We start from the raw sequence: 8,654 nt of genomic DNA on the forward strand, positions 1-8,654 counted from the left end.
ATCGCAGCCCTGTGATTTCACAAGGCAGACTATTATTGACTGACAGCGCATGCATATGGATCGTAGTGCGCATGCGCAAGGCCAAACAGTGAGAAATCCACTGTCTTTTCTGATCGCAAACCATTGGCAAGTAGATTGACCGGAAGCCAGCGTTTGGGGGTGGTATCCGGCTGTTTTCTGGGAATGTCAGGGAAAACGCAGGTGTGCCCAGGTATTTTCAGGGAGGGCGTGTGACAGACTGATTCTGTCGCACAGGGCAGAGTAGGTTCTAAAGCACAGGTTCTCAAACTCTGTCCTCAGGACCCCACACAGTGCATGTATTGCAGGTCCCACAGAATCAGAAATGAAATAATTAGCTCCACCGGTGTATATTTTAAAATGTGTCAATGAGTAATGAATGCACCTGTCGCGTGACCTGGAAACCGTGCACTGTGTGGGGTCCTGAGGACCGAGTTTGAGAACACCTGTTCTAAAGGAAGGTTCTATAAGGAATGCTGGCATCGGGACTAATAGGATAGCCCTGTCCAAACAGATTCACCACCGCTAATAGAATAAATAAGTTAGTGTCTGGGTAAAAATGGTTTTAAAAAACTTTGTATTGTAGTTAATTTGACCTCTGATTGCTTTGTTTGATTAGAGGGGTCAATGACTGCTTTAACTTGCATTTACAGTATCTATGGAATCTCTTTTGCAAAATCAAATATTTACCATACTATATCATCTGGGAACAACACCTGTATACCCAAAATACTAACACTAATAACATAAATCCAACATGAATAACAATAAATCTGGACTTCAGTGATAAAGTAATACATTCGCACTGAACACTTTGCCATGTCTGGAATAAATACTTTGTGGGAAACTGTAATAATCACAACAACGTTCTCAATAGAAAATAAGACCTGTGTCTAGAAGCTCATTGTTAAATTTGGTGAAATGGGATGGAACACCTAGAATACTATCAATCAGCATATGTAGCAACCCATGCCATAAATGAATATGATACAAAATGAATTATAACAAATTTGAGCTCGTTTTTGAGATTATACCTCTCTTTAATTATAACATACAACCACTAGGGGGAGCCTATGAAGCAGATATACATATTTACTGACTAGGAATTACAAATGGCAACTTTTTGGGTTATTTATTAAACCATATTACTTTGCTTTTGCAGAGAATAATCACCCGCATTAGTCCCTCCCCTATAGGATTTGGTCATCAGTCAAATAACCTACCAGTATGTTTTGTGTTGTAGAAACCCCCACACACAGGAGCAATGGGAAGGCAGCAATGCTTACCTCAAATGTATATTTGTCACATGAATAAGTGCTATAAGCTCCCCTTTATGTTGTCATTGAGGCAGTGGACAAAGACACAATACCAGGCTGACCGCCAAAGTGCCATGGCCCAGATTTAACTTGTTTCTCTACATCTGTGTGTCTTACCAAGGGTAGGGGTTGTTGCGTCTACCCCATTTAGGTTGACATGCATTGGGTCGACCACTGAAGGCTTAGCTCAACACTTGAAATAGGTCGACATAGCTAAGGTCAACGGGGGTTGTAAGGTAGACAATGGGAAGGTCGACGTGAGTTTTTCAAGTTTTTTTGTCCCGTATGTGAACATGGCTCTCTGTGCTTGCATATGCTTCGGGCACACCGTTATATTCTCCCATCATGCCGTAGTGGAAGGTAGGGTATGCAATACCGCCGGTCAGCGCACGGTGGTTCCAGAAAACTTGTAAAACTCATGCCGACTTTGACTGTCGACATTCTCATTGTCAACCAAATGCATGTGTCAACCTTAGCCATGTCAATCTATTTCAGTAGTTGACCGAAGCCCTGTCGACCTTCGGTGGACAACCCAATGCATGTCGACCTAGTGATAGTATCCCCTTGCAAAGATGGTATTACACCCAAACTTAGGAACATTTGGGGGTACAGGAATGTGAGCCACCAGACAGTGTAAATCCAGGCACTAGAATGCTTCTCTTACCAGTTTTCAGCCTCTGTAAAGAATGACATAGACGCCCTGAAATCACAGCTTACAAGTATGGCAGATAATACAGGAGCCAGGGCTGTCATCTCGCACTAGGGCCCCTAAGATTGTTATCACTTTAAGGAACTGAAAGCTACTTTCTCAGAGGTTACAGTACTGCTGATATATTGCTCCCAGCTGCTTAGTGGATTGCAGTACATCAACTCTCATGGTTAGTTTATCATTTTGGTTTCTGTCCAGCAGGGGGAATGTAGAGGATGTCCGTTACAAGCAGAGGATTTTGCTGCTTCGAGTTCCCACTGCTCATCCCTTCACGGATTACCTAAAGGCTTTCCCCTACAGCACATCTGAGCATACAGAATGTAGCACCTTCTCACAAACACCAACCGATACTGCACAGTCAAGGGCTATATACCTTGTGCCCACCCCATTTGCTTTTTTATTTATTTATTATGATTTATTTATAGCGCACACATATTCTGCAGCGCTTTACAGAGAATATTTGAACAGTCCCTGCCCCAGTGGAGCTTACATCTATATTCCCTACCACATGCACACGCACACACAGACATTCTAGGGTTAATTTTGTTGGGAGCCAATGAACCTACCAGTATATTTTTGGATTGTGGGAGGAAACCGGTGTACCCGGAGGAAACCCACGCAAGCACAGGGAGAATATACAAACTCCACACAGTTAGGGCCATGGTGGGAATCAAACCCATGACCTCAGTGCGGTGAGGAAGTAATGCTAACCATTACCCCATCCACACTGTTTTGGTTACAAGCTGCAACTACACATAGTGGGCCTTATTCAGATCTGAGCTCAGTACAAATTTGTTTGGAAAACGGCAAAACCATGTGCACTGCAGGTGGAGCAGATGTAACCTGTGCAAAGAGAGTTACATTTGGGTGGGGTGTGCTGAAATCTAAATTGTAGTGTAAAAATAATGCAGCCTGTATTTACCCTGCACAGAAACAAAATAACTCACGCAAATTTAACTATATTTGTTACATCTGCCCCATCTGCAGTGCACATGGTTTTGCCCATTTTCCAAACAAATTTGTACTCAGATCTGAGCTCTGATCTGAATAAGGCCCAGTATGTGGAAGGTAATAGCACCAGTGGCTCTCTGCCAGGGGTTTTTCAACTCCAGGACTTAACTACCCCAAACAGTTTTGAGGTGCGGGGGAGATATATTGCTCAGCAATATATTGCTCAGTGTCTTCTTTTCATCAGCGACCATCTCTGGTAACCTCTGCCGGGGGAGCCGCAGAGGTAATCAGCTGCTCCTGCGACCAGCGATTAGAATGGGGCTGAAAACAGGAGCGTGCACCCGGCGATTTATCGCAGGAGCACACTCCCATCACTGGCAATATGGTCGCCAGCGACCATATTCCCAGCGATTTCAGCCCCCATGTGTTCACAGCTTAAGGGATTTGTGTCTGTGGAATATCCCCAAAACATGACTTGTTGGGGATACGTGAGGACTGGGATTAAAAAGGGGAACCTTAGAAAGTACCTATTTCTGTGTTTTTAAAGAAGCCAGCGGTAATATGTAGTAATAACAGATAAAGGGCCTATTTCAGCTGGTCAAGCAACTTCGACCCAGGTTTTAAGAAGGGTTAAACCCGGGTCACCCTGTGTATAATGGGTGACGCGGGTTAAGTGTAAAAGAATCAGGCCCGGGAACAAAATCCCGGGTCCGACCCAGCTTTGCGATATGAAAGCGGTGTTATACAGATGTGTCCACATCTACCTACCCTCAAATTGTGTTTGCATACAGTATCCTGTATTTGCAAATGTAACACTACAATCACTGTTCCAGAATATACAGTAACTGGGTACGGATACAAACAAACTTTTATTTACTCTATTCTCTATGGTGGATACTATGTAACAATTTGTAAAAGCTTTTGGAGACACTTATGGAGCCTACAGACGGAACAATTTCAGTACATTTTAGGGAGAGCACACAGTCAAGGTCGACATGGGTCTAGGTCGACATGACATTAGGTCGACACAAGCATTAGGTCGACATGGAATAGGTTGACAATCAAAAGGTCGACATGGGGTTTTTCACTGTTTTTTTTACTCGAATGGCGACACAGTCGACATGGACACAGTTTGAAGTGCGCCGCATCGCTCGCTTCACATGCATTACTTCGGGCACGGTGCCTCGCTACACTCGGCACACTATTTTATTCTCCCACCACGCCAAAGTGGATGGTAGGGCATGAAATACCGCCTGTCGGCACATGTCGGCTCAAAAAACATTGAAAAAACCCCATGTCGACTTTTTGACTGTTGACCTAGCCCGTGTCGACCTAATGTCATGTTGACCTAGACCCATGTTGACCTTAACCCATGTTGATCTTGCTGCATGTCGACCCAGTGCTTGTCGACCTAGTTGTTGTAGACCTAATGACCGTATCCCCATAGTAATATGATGCTTGACAGTGCTCTCTGTAACTTATGGTTACTACCTGTAGATGGCAGTATTTCGCTGTGAATTTGCCATGTGCTTTCCCAAGTCTAACTTCCTGCCACAAAAAAATAAATAAAATGAATATGTTTTAGTAGAGATTTCTTTAACAGCATGGCCGGTAATCATAAAGAACAAGAACTGAATAATCAATACAAGGCCATAAAATGTTTACTATTAATGGTATAAAGGGAACATCCCCCTATGAAAAGCATACTAGACATTTCCTGTTGTTTCTATGGATTTTGAAAAGTGCTGGATAAATTTGCAGGGGAAGACAACACATGGTGATAAAACAATGAGAGATTTCATTTGCTACCATAATGTTCCCGAACAATTTGGCCTGTTCTGTAAATGTGCGTTGCAGCCTCGTGTGTAGCAGATGCTACACAAACATGCCGGTCATCTGAGAAATCCAGATGGATGTTTAAACAAACTGCTCTTGACCTACAGAAAAGGCCAAAGATGACTGCCTGGACATTCCTACCTTCTATATATATGGGTGCTCTGTTGTACACATAGGTTACCAAGTGCTTGTGACTTTGTGTTCTACTTTGGTTGACCTTGTCTTGCTGGTTTACTTGGATTTAAGTTCCATGTTATTTCTGAAATTATTAGAATCACTCATTTGCTATGGCATTTATTGTTCTAGACCATTGTCAGATCACTACATACCTGCGTCATCCATATATGTTTTTGACTGTATTTGCATGTACTCTTTTACAGAGTAAAAAACAGAAATATTCATGAGATTATCGTGTGGCTGAGAGACGCTTTATATTGTAGCGAGTGCCAATAGATGATGGTAGACATGCCTGATTGGCGGCGTTTGACATGCTCAATAGGTGGTGTTAGGCACATCTCTTTGAAGGTGCACCCCCTAATAAAATGTGCTGCGCACGCCTGTGATGACTGTTAATTATTTATTAACAGTTATTTATATAGCACACACAATGGACCGAATTCAATGCGGCCGGAGAGGGGGTTAAACGGCGGGAATCGCCAAAAACAAGCGACCCTTACCCCCACGCCGGCCTCTCGCCATTTGAATTTTCCAGGGGAATCCTTGCTGTCAGGTGACGGCGAGGATTCCCCCAAACAGCTAGGCTTGTGGCTAATGCAGGGAGCCTGCTGCATTTATCCGTGAGTCTTGCTGTTTTAGCAGCCGCACACGCAATTTCCATGTCACTGTAAAAAAAAACAGCGATGTTGAAACAGCGTGTGCAGGGGGTCAGTGGAATACTGACCATGCGAGCTGTGACAGCGAGCAGTCAGCTCTACTCACTGTCACAGCTCACAACAACCATTGAATATACCCCGTATTCCTCAGCGCTTTACAGAGAATATATGGATATGTCCCTCATTAATTTTTTTCTTACAATTATGTAACAGCTGCATAAGATATTGTTATACTCTTCAGGGAGTTAGGGAGATTGCTGCTGTCATGGCTTCCACTAGAAATTGTGGGGCCCGGGATGTTTTTTAAGTCCACCCCCTCCTCCTTCACTTACTGCTGCCACCTGCACTGCCCCACACACACACATTATCTCTCTCTCACACACACATCATACACACATACATACAAACACATACACGCAGAACATACATAGATGCACTCACAACATACATACATACACAGCATACACAAAACACACGCAGCATACATTCATATATACACAGACACACACACACACACGGCATACATACACACAGAACATATAGATACACACTTACTGTGTGCAATGTGGCCGCAGGGAGACGGCTGCCCGGGTATCACCAGAGTCACTGCTGGTGGCCTGCACGGAGCGCTAATGTCAGCTGCTTCTGCTGGAGGTCGGCGGCTCCAGGTGCTGGGTTGTGGCTCCGGCGGCTCCTGGCCAGAGAGTGGAGACGTCCAGCTTTTCTGCTCAGGAGCTGAGACATACGCAGGCCACGGGAGAGGGTGGGTGGGGGTGTGAGCTGCTGCTGGACTGGAGCCGGCGGAGTGTGTGTATCCCAAGCGGCTTCCGGCACGGCTAGAAGCGGGAGGTAGGGAGGCAAGGGGGGTGCGGTGGGCAGAATTGGTTGCCCAGGCCCTTAACACTCTATCAGAGAGGCTGGGCACAGCACAGCTGTGCCCGCAGCACCCTCATGTCAGCGGCCCTGGCTGCTGTTTCAGGAAGTCTCATTGTTAATGATGAAGAGTTGTCAAGCTTGGTCTGCACCAAACTTAAGCCAGGCTTATCTTCCTCTCCTGCCGCTCTAATTCTGCCACTCCCCTTCAACAAAATCTGCACTGGCTCCCATTCCCCTACAGAATCCTCTTCAAACATCTCACCCTCACATTCATGGCCATCTCTAATTCCATTGCTCCATATATCTCTAACCTCATCTCCATTAATACACCCTCCCGCCCTCTATGGTCAGCTGACGACTGTCGTCTCTCCTCCACCCTGATCACTGCTTCCCATGCTAGAGTACAGGACTTTGCCCGTGCTGCACCCCTTCAGTGGATTGCACTTCCTTGCTGAATTAGACTCTCCCCGACCTTGCAAAGCTTTAAACGGGCACGGAAAACTCACCTATTCATCAAAGCGTACACTTCCACTGCTTAAACTAGCTGGTTCTCTGACCCCTTGCCTGTTTACATCCTGCTATCTAGCCACCACCCACTTGCTTGCACCTCTTGTAATCTGTCTGTCTCCGCTTCCTACTAGATTGTAAGCTCCTCCGAGCAGGGCCCTCTTCCCTCCTGTTGTCAAAGCCCACTTCTCTTCACATTTCACTCACAGCTCTCGTATACTCAAACACTCAGTGACCATCTTTGTCCGCATATACTCATCTCCATCATTGGCCTCAAGCCTCTAGTTGTATCTTTATTGAGTACTCACTTCTTATATTTAAGCTGTAATGTGTATTGATCTGTGGCGCTCTTTATTTGTAATTTTTGTTATTTATTCAATGTTATGCCAAGTTTTGTCTCCCTGTATTGTTCCTTTGTACAAACGCCGCCCCCCTTGGCATGCCGAATATCCCCGCATGCATGCGAATGGATGTTTAGCATTAACATCCATTCGCAGCTGTACGCGTGGAGACTAAATCATTCGATGGTCGCGACCATCAAATGATTTTGCAAGTGCTCGCAGATTTAAGACTCTCTCTGGTGTCTTAGATCTGCGGGCACCGTGTGCGGGAAGCAGGCAGGCAGCGGATGTCAGCTTACAGAACAAATGACAGGTTGTACGTGGTGCAGTGCTGCCTTAATTCACAATCGCCAGAAGTTACACCCTTACAGGGCCGGCGCCACCACTAGGCAGCTCTAGGCATTTGCCTAGGGCGCCGGCACCTGGAGAGCGGCAGTTCGCCCCTTACCCCCAGCGAACTGTGTAAAAAAATTGCTGCCCCGGTGTCCCTGCAGTGCTGGGGCGGTCAGGGGTGTCCGTGCCGTAGGGGTACCTGCGGCGCCGTCATGTGTATAAAGCTGGCTGCGGCCGGCGGGGTCCCTGTAGTGAATAGCAAATAACTAGCGCTATGCGCGCGGCAGCGCGGGAAGCGCTAGTTATTTGCTATTCACTACAGTGACCCCGCCGGCCGCAGCCAGCTTTATACACATGACGGCGCCGCAGGTACCCCTACGGCACGGACACCCCTGACCGCCCCAGCACTGCAGGGACGCCGGGGCAGCAATTTTTTTACACAGGTACCCCCCCCCCCTTCCTCCCTCCCCCGGCACCGGGGCGCCCCCACCCGACTCGCCTTTTTGATTTTATCTAATTTTTACTTTTTTGGGGGTTTTGTGAATTTTCGTGTTGGATTTTGGATTTTTGTGGTTTGGCCCACAAAATCTACTGTATGGGACTTGTATAAAGAATTTTTGGATTAAAATATACGGTGACACCTTTTAAAAATCGGCTTCCTGGCTCTATTTGGCCTTTCCATATATCAACAACAAGCACATTGGAAAAGAAACCGCTATGAGCGTGTTTCCCCTATAAAAAGGGGGTGAGTAAGGTACGCCACCATATTTTGGTGCCTAAAATAGTGATTGTAAGAATCTATAATACTGAGTTATATCTTGAAAAATCTCTGTTTTATGGAACCCGAACCGGGGAAGCTTCCGGCCTAATTGAGGTGCACCAGATCTACATAGTTGCACAATCCACTGCACCAGGGAGAAACCCATGTAAAGAA

Source organism: Crinia signifera, chromosome 5 (genome assembly GCF_055691185.1).
Source record: "Crinia signifera chromosome 5, ASM5569118v1, whole genome shotgun sequence".
Classification (NCBI taxonomy): domain Eukaryota; kingdom Metazoa; phylum Chordata; class Amphibia; order Anura; family Myobatrachidae; genus Crinia; species Crinia signifera.